The sequence below is a fragment of the Pangasianodon hypophthalmus genome, chromosome 10, assembly GCF_027358585.1.
Source record: "Pangasianodon hypophthalmus isolate fPanHyp1 chromosome 10, fPanHyp1.pri, whole genome shotgun sequence".
Classification (NCBI taxonomy): Eukaryota; Metazoa; Chordata; class Actinopteri; order Siluriformes; family Pangasiidae; genus Pangasianodon; species Pangasianodon hypophthalmus.
In genome coordinates, this window is record NC_069719.1 from 22,326,856 (window position 1) to 22,347,767 (window position 20,912).

The window sequence follows — 20,912 nt, forward strand, 5'->3', positions numbered from 1 at the left end:
GCATACTCAGCTAGGGGAATTTGCAACGGGAGATAAAGGGAGATAGCTTGTTTTGCTACCCATGCCGAGTACTCGCAAGGTGGCAAGGACCCTTTGAGGTCACACGGCAAGTCGGCAAAGTCGACTATGAGGTCACACGAACAGATGGAGGCAATGCACTGCAAATACCACCTCAATCTCCTGAAACCGTGGAGAGAGGTGGTTCCTGTGGCTCTGGTGACAGTGGTTCCCAAGAGGGAGGAGCTGGGACCAGAGGTAAGTTCCAAAAGTGTGGCCCAATTCACCCCGGTCCCCTGTGGACACCACCTCTCATCGTCCCAGAGAGCACAGGTTGCCAAGTTGCAGTTTCTGATGTGTTCTCGCCTCTACCTGGTTGCAGGAACTTCATAGAACACCACATTGAGACTCCTCCAGGTGTGGTTGTACACAGCCGCCCATACCGACTCCTTGAACACAAAAAAAACATGGTTCGGGAGGAACTCAAGGCTATGCTGGACATGAGAGTAATCGAGGAGTCCCACAGTGACTGAAGCAGCCCAGTAGTTTTGGTGCCCAAAACTGATAGGTCAGTAAGTTTTTGTGTGGCCTTTAGAAAAGTCAACGCATTTTGACGCATATCTGATGCCTTTCATTGATGAGCTGCTCGAGCAGTTAGGTGTGACTTGCTGGATTTAACCAAGATGTATAGGCAGATTGACCCTTGACTCCAATATCTCATGAAAAAAACAGCCTTTTCCACTCTGTTTGGGTTACAGCAGTTTATCACCCTTCCGTTTGGGCTGTTTGGATACCCCACGACGTTTCAACGACTCATGGACAGAATCCTCTGCCTGCACAATGCGTATGCATTCATACAACTTAAACCCTTTACCAAGTATCAAATATTACAGTGAATAACAAAAAAACCTCCAATATGCCCAAACAAAAAATATGACTGTTGTTTATATTAACGAGTTTAACCAAGTTCCCCTTTGATTCAGCTTAAACCTCAATGTTCTTATAAATGTCCCAGAATCTTGAATATCTTAAACCCAGTTTTTGGAACTAAAAAAAATTTTGCAGGCCTGATTTGCAGCTTGTGGGTGTTGAGGCACGGAATAACTTGCCACTTTATTCAGTGAGCAAATCAAACAAAATGGCTACCTTACTGATGAAAGTTCGAGCACTCATCCGTGTCACACACGTGGAGCACAAGAGCAAGTAGTCCAGCCAGTGATGAAATCGGATCTGGGACCACATCCAACAGTGACAGAGGAACCACTGAGAATCCCTGGTATCTCAGGGCGCTATCTGGTGCTATCAAGGTAGATGTCAGGTAAAAATACAATACGCTGATGTTAGTCACAACAGCGATCTCAAAAGTCTCTCAGACGATACTCAGCTCTCTAAAAAAGTTCTCTTTTCAACAACTTACTAGAATGGTACACTTTTCTTCCACTAACACAAGAACATTCTCATTTCTTCAGCCATCATCCCTTCTTTCCGGACTTCTCTCTCTTTCCCCTCCCCCAGACCGATCAACCAATCCCAGCCTTCAACAGCAGGTACCTATATTTAAATGAATACATTACATTTGTTTTCTTCTCACATAAAACAACCATATTTTTACATTTAGAACTAAACAATACATATACAATATCATAAAATAATAGTAAAGAAATATAAGCAAACCAACTCCTTGCTCAAATACCTTATATTATTTAGCAGGGCTACATATTGACAGTAAACCTGTCACATATATTTAGCAGCATGAGCTGAAGTAAAGAAACCAAATTTGGGAGGGCTACCAAAAACAGGATGTGAGGCAATATCTCAGGAACAGCTTGACCTTTTGCCTTCAAATTTAGTATATCTCCATTGGAGAAAGCATTGATGGTCCCAATGTGTTCTGGTCTTCCTCCATTGCTAAGGGGTGGGGACAGAAAGTGTTTGGCCCCCAAAATTGCTGCTTGCAGTTAGTAAGAATGAGTTACTATTTCAAAATTTGAAAGTATTTTTGAAATGGTAGTTCATTTTTTCTAAAGTATTCGTGTTCATCTATTGCCTGTTTTGGTACATCCTGACTAATGTCTTGTTCTAAATAAAACTATTTATAATAAAATATTCATTATTAAAAGTCTACAGTAATATAGAACTTTTATTCCTGAACTTTCCACCCATAAAACATTACAGCAAGGATGCTGCAGCACCTTAAACTTTCAGGAATTCTTGAACTACAACAGCAGCTGCCAACATACTGCTGCTACTACTACTACTAATAATAATAATAGATAAATTTTTTAAAAAATAAAGAAATAAACAAATTTTAAAATTGAGAATTTTGAGTAGTTTTTTTTGTTTTGACAGAGATATTATTCCTCTTATATCAAAGTGATTTACCAGCAAATGATTTTTTTATTTATTAATGAATGACACATCACATTTTTTTAAACTGTTTACTGTTATGGACGAATCTTCAGGACAGAGACGTGTGTGCGTTCCAGTTTTTTCAGTAACATGGCAAGCTGCATTTCTTTTGTCTCATTAACTTCAAGAGAGAGAAAAAAGAGATCCTGCTGAGGGATCGATTGTATGTACAGTCAGGTCCATAAATATTGGGACATCGACACAATTCTAACATTTTTGGCTCTATACACCACCACAATGGATTTCAAATTAAACGAACAAGATGTGCTTTAACTGCAGACTTCAGCTTTAATTTGAGGGTATTTACATCCAAATCAGGTGAACGGTGTAGGAATTACAACAGTTTGCATATGTGCCTCCCACTTGTTAAGGGACCAAAAGTAATGGGACAATTGGCTTCTCAGCTGTTCCATGGCCAGGTGTTATTCCCTCATTATCCCAATTACAATGAGCAGATAAAAGGTCCAGAGTTCATTTCAAGTGTGCTATTTGCATTTGGAATCTGTTGCTGTCAACTCTCAAGATGAGATCCAAAGAGCTGTCACTATCAGTGAAGCAAGCCATCATTAGGCTGAAAAAAACAAAACAAACCCATCAGAGAGATAGCAAAAACATTAGGTGTGGCCAAAACAACTGTTTGGAACATTCTTAAAAAGAAGGAACGCACCGGTGAGCTCAGCAACACCAAAAGACCCGGAAGACCACGGAAAACAACTGTGGTGGATCACCGAAGAATTCTTTCCCTGGTGAAGAAAACACCCTTCACAACAGTTGGCCAGATCAAGAACACTCTCCAGGAGGTAGGTGTATGTGTGTCAAAGTCAACAATCAAGAGAAGACTTCACCAGAGTGAATACAGAGGGTTCACCACAAGATGTAAACCATTGGTGAGCCTCAAAAACAGGAAGGCCAGATTAGAGTTTGCCAAACGACATCTAAAAAAGCCTTCACAGTTCTGGAACAACATCCTATGGACAGATGAGACCAAGATCAACTTGTACCAGAGTGATGGGAAGAGAAGAGTATGGAGAAGGAACGGAACTGCTCATGATCCTAAGCATACCACCTCATCAGTGAAGCATGGTGGTAGTAGTGTCATGGCGTGGGCATGTATGGCTGCCAATGGAACTGGTTCTCTTGAATTTATTGATGATGTGACTGCTGACAAAAGCAGCAGGATGAATTCTGAAGTGTTTCGGGCAATATTATCTGCTCATATTCAGCCAAATGCTTCAGAACTCATTGGACGGCACTTCACAGTGCAGATGGACAATGACCCAAAGCATACTGCAAAAGCAACCAAAGAGTTTTTGAAGGGAAAGAAGTGGACTGTTAATGCAATGGCCAAGTCAATCACCTGACCTGAATCCGATTGAGCATGCATTTCACTTGCTGAAGACAAAACTGAAGGGAAAATGCCCCAAGAACAAGCAGGAACTGAGACAGTTGCAGTAGAGGCCTGGCAGAGCATCACCAGGGATGAAACCCAGCGTCTGGTGATGTCTATGCGTTCCAGACTTCGGGCTGTAATTGACTGCAAAGGATTTGCAACCAAGTATTAAAAAGTGAAAGTTTGATTTATGATTATTATTCTGTCCCATTACTTTTGGTCCCTTAACAAGTGGGAGGCACATATGCAAACTGTTGTAATTCCTACACCGTTCACCTGATTTGGATGTAAATACCCTCAAATTAAAGCTGACAGTCTGCAGTTGAAGCACATCTTGTTCGTTTAATTTGAAATCCACTGTGGTGGTGTATAGAGCCAAAAGTGTTAGAATTGTGTCGATGTCCCAATATTTATGGACCTGACTGTATTATGCTGCTATAACATAATCAATAACAAGAATTAACTTTTGTGTCGGGAAACTTACTGACTTTAACAAAGCACCTACCAATATGGCAGAGACAATAGAATCCCAATTCCCATAGGATTGAAAGTAAACATTTAGTGTTTAGTACTGTAGGACTTGTACAACTACATAATGTTCATATTAGACACACATTTAGCTTTATAACCATAGATTGTATAAATGATCCTACAATTACTATTATTCTTATATACTGATAACAGTGTAGTTGCATCTGGCTGAATGAGTCAAAGCAATTCAAATGTGGGATCAGTTCTGTAGAACTAGTTTACTGTTCTAGGAGGTTAGTACAGAGAATAGATCATTCTATTTATTCATTTTTACACTCTATTTCGCCTTAGAAAATAACCTTCAATCATGATTTCCAAAAAAATTATAGTTGAAAGAATTTATCATCAGTACTACTTCTGAGAAGCATTTGAGATAGATGTTGGAAAGTCCTGAACAATTATAGTTTTTCATAACAGTATGAGGATCTTAGGGTGTTTTCACACTTGGTCCTTTTCATGGGTCTGAACATGGTTCACTGGATTTTTGGCCCATGGCTGAACACTCCAAACAATCTCAGACACTTTTAAAGCGAACTGAATCAAGATTATCTTGGGAAGTGGTCTGAGTACAGCTCGCGTCCAGCTTCACCTGTATGGTTTGCTAAAAACGTGCATTGTGTTTATCGCTCTGGGCTTACATGACTTTTCCATTCGCAAGTTCTCATACAGGCCTCCGTACAAATTGTGCTATTCAACATGGCTGCTTCTGCTGGAAGAGGGTTAGGGTTAATTGTTGTGTGTTGGTTTTGTTACATATTTATTTTAAATTATCATTCTGTAGAAGTTAAGCTGCTTTGGTTGTGCTGGATCTCGTGGATGCTCGCTTTCCACTTTCAGCACTATCACCACTAAGTGTGTAAAAGCTGCACCCCTAAAATTTACAGGCGGCTACACTAACCGTGGTTTCAAGTGGCTGTTTAACCGCAGTAGCCATAAAGACAAGCATCTGGACACATTGCAAAACACTTTTCATAAACGAAAGAGAAGCCCCAGAGATAAACAATGCTGCTTCAGCAGGAGGGTTTTTTTGCCATATTTTTCTTCTCCTTATCCTCATTCCTTTGTGTTGTGCTTTGATTTCTTTCTTTCTTTTTTTTATTGTGTTCTCTATTTGGCTTTTTTAATTTTAAAAACATGTTGTACAGGAAAATAGTTAGGATCAGCACATCTTGCAAAATATTGTTGTACCCACAATCCACAGCATTACAAGAGGACCAAAAGTGGACCAAGAAAGGATCTGAGTCTTCTTTCAGGGACAGGGACACTGTGAAAGTCAAGATAACTGGGTCCTTTTTCACTTGGTTCACCTCTTGGTCCACTTCAAGGGGTGTGAGTTTGGTTCTAGTTGTCCATCAAACAAGGGGCAGGGCATTAAAAATTAAGGCGTTATATGTAAAAACACAGGTTTTACTGTTGTCTATTTTTGCTGCCTCATCCAAAGATGACTACAGAGAATCATAGTGATACATGTTTGTAGAATTGTATTGTCTAGTGTGAAACATTTATCTGAATGATTTCAGAAGGAGGCTTCTGAAATTTATTCGAAGAAATTTATTCCATTAAAGTGGATCACTTGTATGGCTCTTCATCAACTTGTCTCACATTAAGATTTAAACTAACTGAAAAATTAGTTAAATTTGGTTCCCCAAAATAATTATACGCATTTCATCTTGTGATGCCGGGCGGACAGCCCGCGCACAGAAAGTATACAGTGCTCCTCGCACGACTGCTGGCAGGTGCTGAAAGGACAGCGCCAACTCAGCACCCCCAATGTTTTGGATAGCCGGAGTGCGTGTGGCTCGGAGGCGGAGCGCTTTGATTCTTCACGTCTGGCAGCTAATCTCTGGCGCGACACAAATCTACCCTCGGAGGTATATGAAAGGAGCCCGCGGCAGCATAGACAGGGAGGTAAGGGACGATGGCACTTTTGCTAATGGTTAGCTTTTTTTTTTTCTCCTCTTGTAGAAGGCGATATCAGCGGGGAAGATGAGCTGTTTCAGTCGCCGATTACTCCAGTGCCGCTGTCAACTCTGCCATAGCGAAAGCTCCGACTCCTCAGAGTGCCGCTACCTGGAGACTGCCGCGTCAACCTTCAGCCTCACCTCCTTCTCCTCACCTTGCACGCCTAAAATTCCCTTCACATTTTCCCTATCACTGTAAATAAAGAGCATATTCCCCGTGATTCAAGGACTCTCTGTGCAGTGTTTGTGTTGGAGTTCAGGTCTCGCACGTCACAATCTGCATTCTCTAAGACCAAACACAGGTAGAATATGTTAATAAAATGAAACTTGTAGTTTTGTCTTCATTACTTATCAATAAAATTTTTCACTTGTTACAAGCTACTTGATTTGGCAACAACCTTCCACCCCTCTATGGGACATGTAGTTAAACTGATTTGCTTTATCAGGTTTGGTCTGACTTAAATCAACACCCAAGAGTAGTTTCTATCAACTCAGAACAATTTTTAAAATCAAATAATTTCTTTCAAGCATAACCTACTGATTGCACAACTAGGACGAACTGGGATTGTAGGGTTCAGTGCAACAGGATCAGAAAGAAATGATAAGCCAAGACACACAACTAGGCTCACAAGTTTGCTTTCAAACTCAAAGAGAGAGTTCAAGTGTTGTGACATGATTTTGATTATAGCTATTTAGAATTGACAAGTATTATCAGCCACTGGATTGATAAGAGTAAAAGTTACACAAGCTGTACCCAAAACCAATTGATGCTCAATTTGCATCAAGTGGAAATAAAATAAATGCAGACATTACAAAGTCATTGATTATTCATACTTTTTACATGAATATTGTGTGCCAACAAGACTATCATTAAGCAGTCATGAATTTATGTTTGCTGGAATTTAATACATTTTTCTTGGCTCATTTACATTCAGTACAAAATCCAACTGCTAAATTGCTCATCAGCACCAAGAAAAGGAATTATATCATCCCAGTTTTAACATATTTTCTGTGGCTCTTTTTCCATTACCAGATCCAGTTTAAAGTGCTGTTATTTGCTTTTAAAGGTCTTAATGGGCTATATCACTGATATGCTCTGGCAGCAGGGGTGTGGTTGAGTATGCAAATGGACAGAAGGAGGGTTACACCCGCAGGTAACGCTTGATGATTCTCACCTGTGAGAGATTACTTATATGTTCTTTGTCTGTCTTTTAGAAAAATACTGTGAACCTGAATGAGAACTGACAGAGCTCATTCATAACACACACACACAAACATTTTACCTAGGCTTCTAACCTAAGGTCAGCACAAAGATAAAACTGTCTCGTAGGCCCTGGCAAACATATTCCTGAGTTCAATATATGCCGAGTGAGGAAGTTTTCATCAACACGACTCCTGAAAAATTTTTAACATGCTCTGGTAAGTCTGAACATGAAAGTTTTCCATACCAAATTCCATACCATACAGGTAATATCAAAAGGTAACTAAAATTATATTGAACAACCATAATTACCGTCTTCTTCATGGTCCGATTCTCCAGCTGCACACACAGTGACAGCTGCTGGGTGACGAGCTGGGCTTCCACTGACAACAAGGGGAGGAGGCATAGGGCCCACTCTTCCTCTGGCCATCCACATGCAGCTGCCACATGCTCGAAGAGTTTCACAAAGACCTCTGGATTGTCAGTGGACGACATCATCGTGATGTCCTCCCTTGACAATCTGGAGGCCTTTGTGAAGCTCTTCAAGCGTGTGGCAACTGAAGAGTTTTAGACCTGAGAGCAAAACTCCACAACTTAAGTCACCTAATATGGGAGAATTTGCATTAGGCCTGTACGGCTGTATGACAGGTGTATTTGGTTATTGGAATTTGCACCGGGACATAAAGTACTTATTTTCCTACCCATGTCAAGCTCTAAATTACTCAAGTGGGAAGGACCCTTTGAGGTCACACAGTGAGACTGAGAAGTTGACTATGAGGTCAGGAAAACAGGGGGAGGCAATGTACTTATACCACTTCAATCTCCTGAAACCATGGAGGGAGGTCATCCCTGTGGTTCCCAAGAGGAGATGTTGCCAGGTCGCACATACCTCATACAGTACCACATTGAGATTCCTCAAGACATGGTTGTATGCAGCAACCCCTACCATTTACAAAGAACACAGAAAAGTGTTTCAGGAGGAACTCAAGGCTATATTTGATATATATAATTAAATAAATATATAAATAGAATAATTAAGGAGTACCACAGTAATTGCAGTAGCCCAGGGTTGTGTCAACGGGTCGGTCCGTTTTTGTGTGGACTTCAGAAAAGTCAACATGGTGTCGAATTTGACGCATACCCAATGCCAAAGCAAATCCAAAGAAGTGTGCAACTGGTAAGGGCTGGCTGTGTATTATTCGAGGTCTGTATCTAATTTTTTTGGAAGTCATCAGCCTGTCCAGAACAGACATCAGCCTGTCCTGGACAGAACCATGCGAGAACTGGCTTTTTGTCACGTAAAAGCGGTTTGTGTGGGTCTGCTGTTGCATTCTGCTGATTTTTCTCTCCCTTTTGTTCTGCAGACTGACAAGTTGGACAGAGGGCTGGGGGCCATTTTGTCCCAGGTGGTGGAGGGGGAGGAGCACCCCATGCTGAACATCAACTGGAAGCTCTTGGTGAGGGAGAGTACTACATGATCAAGAAGGAGTGTCTGACCATCAAGTGGGAGGTCCTCACCCTCCGATGGAAGCACTTGGGAAACTTGGGAAGGCCCAGAACCACTTATTCATGGAACAAAAGCAACAGTTTGCTGGGTTCAGTGCCATTCTGGAACTCCAACTCCATTCTGGAATGCCAACTCCTGGCATGGCTCCCCCAGGGGAAACTTTGGGAAGAGAGGGGGTTCCTACTCCAGACAGTGTTGTATTATTTAAAAAATATAACTGTATAAACATTGATATATTTAAGCTTTCTGCAAGGTGATTTTATGTTTATTTTACATTTATGGAAGAAGTCTCCAGTATCAGTGCTTTGTAACTCTCATGTATACATTTTCTGTGAGTTTGTTTTTCACAGTAACATGACAAGCTGCATTTTTATTCTTATTAACTTCAGGATGGAGGGAAAAACAGAGGCTGGTGAGAGAATGACTGTTTATAACTATATAACATAAGTCATATCAGGAACTAACTTATCTCAGCCTTTCAGCCTATCACATCACACTTAGCAAATTCAGATAACAATATTTTCCTTTTTATAATATTTTCCAATATTTTCCAGCTTACAGCCGGTTCTGGTCGATGAACTGCTGGATGTCCAGGTGGTGCTCTGAAAACAATATGGGCTTTATAGATAATTGGAGTAGTTTTGAGGCTGGTCTGTTAGGGCGGGATTGTATCCATCCCACTGGTGCTGCTCTCATTTCTTGTAGCACATAGTCATAGCACATAGACTCAGAACAGGCCTAGCTAATCGGTGACAATCCAGAGCCAAGCCCAGGGAGCAGACAAACAGGCTAAACCGACCGTCTGCTAGCTGCACTGAGTTGTCACTCAGGTTCCAACATACTGAGACAGTGTCTGTTCCCCAAGCTAAACAAAAATGTAGAAATACCCAGAAAGTTTGTTTTAGTAACCTAATTAACATAAAATTAAATCAAACCGAATGCACAGTCAGCACCGTTGATCTGAAGCTAGGACTGTTGAATTTTAGATCTCTTACTTGGGAATTTACCTCGGCTAACTGAGCTAGCGGCACTAATGGCACTAACAGTGCCAATGCCTGTTTGAATGTGGAGAGTGTCAGAGCTGAAAATGCTTTCACCATCTCGGAGCACCATGTAAGGATGGCCTTCAGGAGAGTGAACACCAGGAAAGCAGCAAAACCAGACAGCATCTCAGGTCAGGTCCTTAAAGCCTGCACTGACCAGCTAGCACCGGGAGATATTCAACCTCTCCCGGGAACAGTCGACAATCCCGACATGCTTCAAGCAGTGCATTATTGTTCCTGTCCCGAAGAAACCCCAGCCTGCCTGTATCAATGACTATTGCCCAGTAGCCCTGACCTCAGTTGTGATTAAGTGCTTTAAGATAAGAGTAAGTAAGTAAGAGTAAGATATTCCTTTATTTGTCCCGGAGTGGAGAAATTGCATTTAGCAACAGCAGGGGTACAGTACAGAAAGGGTATGCACACAAGAACAAGATAGATTAAAAACTATTCTAATATGAGGTAACAAAATCAAATAGACTCTATATATACAAAAACACTATAATACAAGCAGAATTACTAAACTAAACTAAATACACTGTACATAAATGGCTTAAATAGTGCTAAAGCAAAAATCCTAACACAAAACAAAAAAGGAGAGGGGTGTATACACATAAGTACAGGTTGGTTGAGAATAGTGTAGCTTGCCAGTAGTGTGACGGTATTGCACATTAAAATATTGCACACTGATATTGCACATAAATGTGAGTGTAAATATTGCAATGAGAGTTTATAAATAAATAAATCAGAAGTGTTCATTATAAAGTCTTACAGCAGCAGGAAGGAAAGACCGACGAAATCTCTCCTTTACACACTGAGGGTGGAGCAGTCTGTCACTGAAGCTACTCTCCAGAGCTGACAGGACGTCCCGCAGGGGGTAGGACTCCTGGTCCAGCATAGATGTCAGTTTTGTCAGGACCAACCTCCCGCACTGAGTCCAGAGGACAGCCCAGGACAGAGCTGGACCTCTTGATGACCTTGTCCAGCTTTTTCCTCTCCCTCTCAGTGATGCTGCTGCTCCAACAGACCACACCATACAGGATGGCTGATGCCACCACAGAGTCATAAAAAGTCTTTAGGAGCGCCCCCTGCACACCAAAGGACCGCAGTCTCCTCAGGAGGTAGAGCCTGCTCTGACCCTTCCTGTACAGTGCGTCTGTGTTGTGAGTCCAGTCCAGTCCTGTGGTTTAGGTGAACACCCAGGTACTTATAAGAGTCCACTCTCTCAATGTCCATTCCCTGGATCTTCACCAGTGAGGGGGCAGACCTGTGTCTGCGGAAATCCACCACTATCTCCTTGGTCTTTCCCGCGTTGATGAGGAGGTGATTTGGCCGACACCAGTCCACGAAGTCCTGCATCAGTCTTCTGTACTCTGCGTCATCGTCGTCACTGATCAGACCAACGATGGCTGAGTCGTCAGAGAACTTGAGCAGGACACAGCTGTCCGTGTTGTACCTGAAGTCTGCAGTGTAGAGGGTGAAAAGGAAGGGCGCGAGCACTGTGCCCTGGGGGACACCCACACTGCAGGTCAGGGTGTCAGATACGCAGTCCCTAGCTCTCACAAACTGGGGCCTATTTGTGAGATAGTCCAGACTGGTCAGAGACTACATCACTTCCTCATTAGCTGTTACACTGGACCCACTACAGTTTGCATACCATCCCAATCGCTCTACAGAGGATGCCATACAATACCTCCTCCACACAACCCTGAGCCATCTGGACACTGGGAAGGGGAATTATGTGAAAATGCTCTTTGTTGACTACAGCTCGGCATGTAACACTATAATTCCCTCCAAACTCACCACCAAATTGGAGGACCTGGGACTGAGCCTGTCTCTGTGTCAGTGGATCTCCAACTTCCTCACAGACAGACCACAAGCAGTAAGGGTGGGCAAACATGTTTCATCCTCCCTTACTCTCAGCACTGGAGCCCCACAGGGTTGTGTTCTGCTGTGCTACATATATATTAATCCCTTCGTATATTTTTATGTATATATTTTTCTTTATGCATTCTTTATATTTAATATTTTTCTATATTTTCTTATTTTATGTCAGAACAGTTGTATAAAGCATTTCACTGCAAGTTGTACTGTATATGGTTATGAATGTGACAAATAAAAATTGAATTTGACTGAAATTTTCTTACATCGAAAGCACTTTTTGTTAATGAAACTATTACTGAACAGGAGTTTAATGTACTGTGTTTAACAGAAATGTGGATTAAGCCAGTATGTAGCATTAAATGAAGCTAGTCCTCCCGGTTACAGTTACATACATCAGCCCCATCTAACTGGCAGAGGAGGAGGCAACGCAGTTATTTATAATGATAATCTAGATGTCACAAAAAAACTTAGTCATTAATTCAACGTGTTTGAAGTGCTTTATACTAACATAACATATGTAGCCACAAAAAATAGGTCTACCCAGAAGATTCTGCTAATTATTATTTACAGCCCCCAGGGCCATATTCTGAAATCCTTAGTGAATATGCAGATTTCACTAACCTAGTTGTTTCTTTAGACAAAGCATTAATTGTTGGAGACTTTAATATTCATTTTGATAATCCAGAAGACCCTCTGAGAACAGCGGTTGTGTCCATTCTTGATTGAGTAGGGGTTAATTAGAATGTAATAGGACCAACTCATAGTGGTGGTCACACTCTTGATTTAATACTAACATTCGGATTAAATATAGACAATATAGTTACATTTCTGCAGTCTGAAGCTATCTCAGACCATTAGCTCATCTCATTTAAAATGTATCTTAATCATAATATATGCAGCTTGTCAACCTACCGCGTCAAATGCACATTTACGTCAGCAATTGCACAGAGTTTTATCAGTAATGTCCTAGAGTTACCAACCATGATTGGATAGCTGTCTGATCCCAAAGAACTTGACAAGGCAACTGAATGCTTAGAATCAGCTTTCCGCTACATGCTAGATAAGGTATCTCCACTTAAAAGAAAAATAATTAGAGAGAAAAAGCTAGCACCCTGGTACAACGATCACACACGCACCTTAAAACAGACCACTCGAAAACTAGAACGTAAATGGCGACAAACTAAATTGATAGTATTTCAAATAGCATGGAAGGAGAGCCTTCTGAGCTATAGAAAAGGTCTTAGTGCTGCTAGATCAGTGTGTCTCTAGATGTTAATTAAAGATAACAAAAGTAATCCTAGATTCTTAAAATCCTAGATTTAATATTAGTAGCAAAATTGACTAGGAATTAGACCACAATAGAAACATGCATGCAATCATTACATAGTAGTGATGACTTCGTGAATTTTTTTCAATGGTAAAATTGAATGTATCAGGCACAAAATTCAGACTATTAATTTAAAACCAGACAGTTTTATAACTACCCCGGTAGATAATAATATAACAATATCAGATCAGCAATTAGAATGTTTTACTCCCTTTGGAGAGACTGAACTAAATTCATTAATTTCATCATCAAAATCATCAACCTGTATACTAGATCCCTTACCTACATGTTTCTTCAAACAGATCATTCCAGAAACAATTAAACCTCTTCTAAAGATAATCAATTCTTCCCTAAATCTTTTAAACTAGCAATTATCAAAGACCAGATTAAAAAACCTAACCTCGACCCCTGTCAGCTGTCTAACTATAGGCCAATATCAAACCTTTATAAACCTTTATATATATATATTTAATAAACGTTAATAATTTGTATAATAATTATATATTTTAAAAATCTTCATATATGTTACCTCTGGGCAAAATTATTCGTAAACATGGTAATAGCTTCCACTGTTATGCTGATGACACTCAGCTGTATGTTTCAGCAAAGCCAGATGACAGACACCAGCTTAAAAAAATTGAGGAATGTGTAAAGGACATTAAAAACTCAATGCTTTCTCTTACTTAATTCTGACAAGACAGAAGGACTTGTACTAGGACCACCTGCAAGTAGAGGTAAGCTTTCTGATTACATAATAACTATGGATGGCCTTTCTGGTTCATCATTTGCAGCTGTACAAGACCGTGGTGTGATTACTGACTCCAGTCTTTCATTTGAAGCTCATGTAGATAATATTACTAGGATAGCTTTCTTTCATCTCAGAAATATTGCTAAGATAAGAAATATAATGTCACTACACGATGCAGAAAAATTAGTTCATTTACCTCTACAGATGTGCCAATTGAGAATGTGTGTCAAAAGAAAAGGGATTCTGCAATTTCATGCGGTATCACGCAGGATCACGCGCATGCTGTGGGCATGATCCTGACAAACATGGCTTGCTAGTAGATACAGTAGTTCTGCCAGGACATATACTGTATAAAGCATTTACACTTTTTCCAACCAAACAGTGCTGTTTCTTGTACTGAAGCCCATGATCTGCTTGTTTTTGGTCATAACCGTTTTGCTACAAGCAGCACACTGAAAAAAAATGGAATGTGTTGTTGGTTAGATTTAAGAAAAAATATTAGGTATGTTATACATAAAAATATTACGTTTCTCATCAAAACGTGATTACATTGCTTAAGCTAAACCTAATTTAAACCATAAAGTGACCATTTTCAAGTCACATAGTACAGGTACTATAACTATAGTATTTAAATTAACATGGCTAAAATGTGTGCTAGAATAGCACAGTGGTAATGTGGTTGTTGTATGCCAGCAGTCTGGGTTTGATCCTCAGCTCAGGTGTGAATTTTGATTCAATGAGGGGTTTTTTCAGTGTAGAAAGTCAATTCATGTGTTCATGTGTAAATATGAATAGCCTTCCTCAAAGCAGCATTGACTGAATTCAATTTTTCCTTTCTTGCCAATGGAAACTTTTGTTCTTTTCTTAGATTTAAAGATTCACTACTGAAAAAAAAAACTGGATTAAAGTGAACACAGAAATCCACACGCTGAAAAAAAAAAGAGCTCACTGAATTTACTTAATTCAAATGGGTACATTGATTCCACGTGATTGAATTGAGTTATAGTAACATAATTTGTTTTACATAAACCATATGTCTTACATAAATGAGTGCATTACTGTAGCACTTGGTTTTGAAGAATTGCTTTCTTGGCGATAGTTAAAGAAATCAGCAAACTACCCTTGTGTTTGGCTGGTATGTTGATCAGTGCGAGGTCTCCATGTAGACAGAGGAATGGAGATGGGGGCATTTCGCTGCTCGTGATAGCTGAAAGCTTCTGTATGACTGACAACCAAAATTTCTAGACTGGTGGACACACCCAAATTCCGTTTAAATAATGATCTGTGATGCACATGGTACATTGTGAGCAGATATCAGTATCTACTAATCCTATTTTGATTTTTTTATATTGTATAATGTGTATTCTATGAATGATTTTTTATTGGATGAGCTGTAAGTTAGTGTTTGTTGTCATTGTGGATGTATTTTTACAGATGTTTGTCCAGAAATCGAATATGGGAGAAGTGGAAAGATCATGGTTCCATTTTAATATTAGGGACATATATGGTGCTATCTGTATTGACTAGTAGTTTGTATAATTTAGAAATTATTTTTTTTTCTGATCTTTAAATTGGATTATGTCATCTAATATCTTGGGGGGATTAAATGTATTATCTGTTTTATCAATTTTACTTCTAATAATTGATTTAATTTGTATATATTGAAAAAAAGCTTTCCACCAGGCTGTCTGAGTTGTGGAGATAGGTGTGGTTCTTGAGCGAAGTGTTGAAAAATGGCAAATCTGCAAGTGTGAGGTTTTTACAGTATGTTTGTTCCAGTTTTTGCTTTGATGAATTCATTTCACTAAATATTGCAGTTGATTGGCCATACTATAATACAAAAATTTAATGCTTCTAAATCTCCATGAGATTTATTTGTTGTAATGTAGAATATTTAATTTTTGCTTTTTTATTCCTTCAGCAAAAATGGGAGACTGAAGAATTAAGTGATTGAAACCATTTTTCTGTAGGCATAACAGGGAGCATTGAGAAGAGATAATTAATCTGAGGGAGAATTTTAATTTTGATAGTTGCTATTTGTCCTATTAATGAAAGAGGAAGATTCATCCAACGCTTACGGTCATCAGCTATTGTTTTAAGCTGTGGAGTGTGGTTAAGTGAGAAAAACTCTGACAGCCTGGAGGAGATGTTAATGCCTAAATACTTAATATTTCCAAAACAGAGTGGAGGAAATGAATCCTGATCTGCAGAATCCCAAGCCTCATCAGAGAGCAGAAATATGGTAGATTTATTCCAGTTTATAATGTCGTTTGATATTTTGGAAAAAGTATTGATAACTGTAATGTTTCCTGAAGTGAAGATTTAGGGCTTTGCAAACACAGTAAGATATCATCCGCACAGACCTGAAGGTTTTGGGCATTTTTCAATTCAGAGAGTGTTTGTTCGTCTACAGTAAGTTCTCAGTGTATCTATCCGATAATTCTTTCTTCTTCTGCTCCAGCTGAGTTTCTAATTCCAATTGTTTTTTCTTCTTATATGATGAATATGATATTATTGTTCCCTGATTACTACTTTTGCTGTTTCCCATAATACCGATGCTGAAGTCTCCTGGGAGTCATTCACTTCCATAAAGGATGTCCACTCTCTTCATATTAATGTAATACATTCTGGATCTTTGAGTAGTGAAATATTGCGGGGTCATCTAGGACAAGGTTTTGTGTACGGTTATATATTTAGAGTTAGAGATACAGGTGCATGGTCACTGATTATAATTGGCTGTATTGTATTTGTTACATATGTCATTAATTTATTGCTTACAAGAAAATAGTTTATTTAGGAAAATATTTGATGTAGGGGATAAGTAAGAATATTCTTTCAATGTTTGAGTTGATAATCTCCTACTATCACCAAGGCCAAAGTTATTCATATATTGTTTTATTATATCTATGGAGTGCCAGTTTCTATGATTACCTTCAATACAATCTATTTTTGGATTTAGAACTGTATTAAAGTCTCCACCGATTATAATATTTGATGTTTCATTCAATAGTGAAAATATGGAATGAAAAAAAGAAGGATCATCATTATTGGGTCCATATATGTTAATTATAAAGTGAAGTGAAGTGACCTGTGGCCAAGTATGGTGACTCATACTCGGAATTTGTGCTCTGCATTTAACCCATCCAAGTGCACACACACAGTAGTGAACATACACACACCATGAACACACACCTGGAGCAGTGGGCAGCTTTTTTTGCTGCGGCGCCCAGGGAGCAGTTGGGGGTTCGGTGCCTTGCTCAAGGGTCTCACCTCAGTCGTGGTATTGAGGTTGGGAGAAAGCGCTGGTCATTCACTCCCCCCACCTACAAACCCGAGACTCAAACCCACAACCTTCAGGTTCACCTTCGGGTTGCAAGTCCGACTCTCTATCCATTAGGCCACAACTGCCCCCTATATTATAAATTATAAATTATAAATTATAGTTAATTTAGTTAATTTAGTGTTATATATAGTTGCACTGATAATGACATATCGCCCCTAGGGATCTGTAGTAATTGAATGTAGATTAAATGTTAATCTATTATATACCAAAATTGAAACACCTCATTGTCTACTGTTATATGTTGATAAGAATATTTGATCATATTGTTAAAATTTGATGTACTGTAATTCTGAGATTGACAGATGAATTTCCTGTAATAAACAAATATCTGAGTTTAACTTAAGAAGGTGGTTGAGGATTTTTGTCTTTCTAGCTTGATTTCAAATGCCACGTACATTCCATGTTACCAGGTTGAGTGTTGGAATTGTTACTTATTAAAGCTACATCTATGTTTGTAAAATGTATATTTGAATACTGTATGTTAAAATTTTTTTCTCATTTCTCAGTTAGCCCCATTTTGTCCAACAGATGACTAAAGTTGTGTTGTACATGCGTAATCATATAATATAAAGCATATAACACTACAGTAGAAAGTAATAATAATAATAATAATAATAATAATAATAATAATAAAGCTGAGTATTCAGGAAAGAGGAAGCAAAATAGATATAAAAGAGAAGAACAGAGAAGAGGAAGAGAAAGGTGGGACAAATAACGTTTGTGTAATTGAGAGATAGATGTAGTGAGAATGTGGATGAGAAACAAGAAAAAAAACATATTTAGTCCATTATGAGGAGGAGAATGGTAGAGAGATGTAGTGTATGTATGTTTTTGTGTGAGCAGGGGCAGACAGGAAAGAGACATAGTCCATGTGTAGGACCAGTATGAGGTTTATATAGTCATCATCAATATTGTTCTAATTCTTGGTCTAGAAGAGCCATGGGGTGATCTTTGGGTTGCGGAAGAGCTGTCCTTCAATAAAGAGTCTATCCACAACCAAATATGCGTGTTTATTATTATTTTTCCTGTTGTCTTTTAGAAACAGGTAGAGTATTTTCAGCCATTCATTTATTTCTCTGGGAAATTGGCTATTGAGTCTGAATTTTGTTCCTTTTAATTCTCTTCCTTTTCACAAGTTCTTTCTGTTCTTTCTTTCGACGATGGGTCTGGGTCCTTTGTGTGTCCTTCCTTGTCTTTTGCAATTTACCACCAAACAATGACGCCGTAATCCAAGGACAAAAATAATATTTTTATGTTAAGATTTTTCTCCCCCATATAATCCTATTAAAAACATACTAAGACAGACGTTGAGCCAATAATCTAAAAGGAAAGCGTAAAGTATTAAGTTTTTCATTTATCAAGTTTTTACATTTTCATACATTGTAGTTTTATATGGCCAAGTCTGTTTTTTTTTCCCCACCTCAGTACAGTGGTCTATTCATTGGTAATGCTTAGATGATCGATAATAACAAATGTACTGCAGCATTTTCTGTGTAAACATAAACATAAACTGCTTTTACTTAATTATTGTTAATAGAATTTTAATTTATAATATATTAACAATTATTAGTTAATTGTAGGCTGTGTATCTTTTATTGATATATTAATATTTTGGTCATTCAGATTTCTAGTCCTAATTACAGACCCTCAGGTAAATCCATTGATTAAACTATGGTACATAAATCCTATCTAAGAAAGACACAGCACAATGCATGCTACAGTATGGTGCAATAGGTAGAAAAGGTAAGTTAACCATCCCCACGTCTTTATCTCCACCAATTTTTTAAAACTACCAGCCATGTATTGCCTGTAAGTGACGCCCATGTATTGCCTAAGCAGATAAATTACTGATCACTTTTCAATACAATTAAGCTTTTATTAAATATAATTTGCAAAAAGTATACAGTAATTAGTATCAGAATTATTTTAAGCCAATGATTTTAGCAGTAATTGAAGTATGTTTGTTCCATGGATTTAAAAGATGGACCGAAGTCAGTCATCTGTTTTGGAGAAATTGAATAAGTCGATCTCTTTTCACCTTCCATTCACGGGGTGTGAGGTGGAATTTCCAACCAACCAGTTTTACTGGTTGCCACAAGATGTCAATAAGATTCATATCAGGGGATTCTGGTGGAGTCTTCACCGAGTTTATACCCTCTGCAGCAATGACTCTGCTTGCAGCAGTGTGTTTCGGGGGATTGTCCTGGAAAAAGTGGTGATGGTCTCTGAAGTTTTCCCTAATGTAGGGAGCAATGGTTTCTTTCATAATAGCATCTTCAAAGAAAGACCGGTCCATTATCCCTTTGAAGATTGCAATAGGTCCCAGTCCCAGTCTGGATATTGCTCCCCAAACATGAACTCATGAATGGGTGTTTCGGATTTGGTTTGGGCAGGCGTCTGCCACTCTTATGAAATGACATGGTGGCAAAGTGATCCAAAGCCACTGTTGTTTCATCAGTAAAAATGACCTCATGAAACATCTCCTTCCCATCAATCCATATCTGGTCTTGTTGGAGACGTATCTCTTTATTTTTGTCTCTGATCATATGACAATGTTGAGTTTTCCCATACTTCCACACAAGTTTTTGCCTGATCCTCCCAGTGGAACGCTCAGTGATGTCCACTCCATTGTCACGCCAGAGCTTTTCCAGAGTTTTTTCACTGAACTTGCAGGCAGTTTCTTCATTATGGCTAGTGATATTCTTCTTATGGCTAGTCCCTAAAATCAAGGGCAATACATTAAATAAATATTTGACACTTTAGGCACAACCACCACATGACATCATTGCAGCATATTTACATTTGTGATAGCGTCATACTGTATGAAGTGGATAATTTATTTATTTTGCGAGGCTTGCATGTACGTGATGTTCGTTCTTTGTAATGTCTTCTGATGGTGCTCAATGTCACATGTACATCAATGGAACTCAGATGGTGATGTATTTCTCAAGTGGAACTTCCAGCAGACCTGGTACCAGAGAAGAGATGGTACCAGCATGCACTATGGGAAGAACGCAAGCTGGCGGAGGCACTGTGATGCTCTGGGCAATGTTCTGCTGAGAACCTTTGGGTCCTGGCATTCATGTGGATCCTGGATCTTTCGGCAGGATAATACACCCTGCCACACTGTAAAAATTGTTCAGGAATGGTTCGAGGTACATGACAAAGAGTTCAAGGTGTTGACTTGGCCTCCAAATTCCCCAGATCTCAATCTAATCGAACATCTGTGGGGAGTGCTGGTCATCAGGTCCGATCCATGGAGGCCCCACCTCGCAACTTACAGGACTTAAAGGATCTGCTGTTAACGTCTTTGTGCCAGATACCACAGCACACTTTCAGGGATCTAGTGGAGTCCATGCCTCGACGGGTCAGGGCTGTTTTGGCAGCAAAAGGGGGACCAACACAATATTAGGCAGGTGGTCATAATGTTACGGCTGATCGGTGTATTACTAAAGATAAATTCATTTTTTAAACTGTAAAAATGCTGTCCCTAAGTCAAAAAAACAACTTTATAAAGCATATTTTTGAGTAACTATATTCTGTTGACAGAGTACAAATGTTTTCATCTATGTAT

General features: G+C 39.2%; 1 protein-coding gene and 1 pseudogene across 8 annotated transcripts in view; both read right to left on the minus strand.

Moving 5' to 3' along the window:
- mdga2a (MAM domain containing glycosylphosphatidylinositol anchor 2a) overlaps positions 1-20,912 on the minus strand; it is a 308,605-nt gene that overhangs the window by 275,372 nt on the left and 12,321 nt on the right. The gene's annotated exons all lie outside the window — the stretch shown is intronic.
- Positions 14,697-20,097, minus strand: LOC113529721 (uncharacterized; annotated as a pseudogene).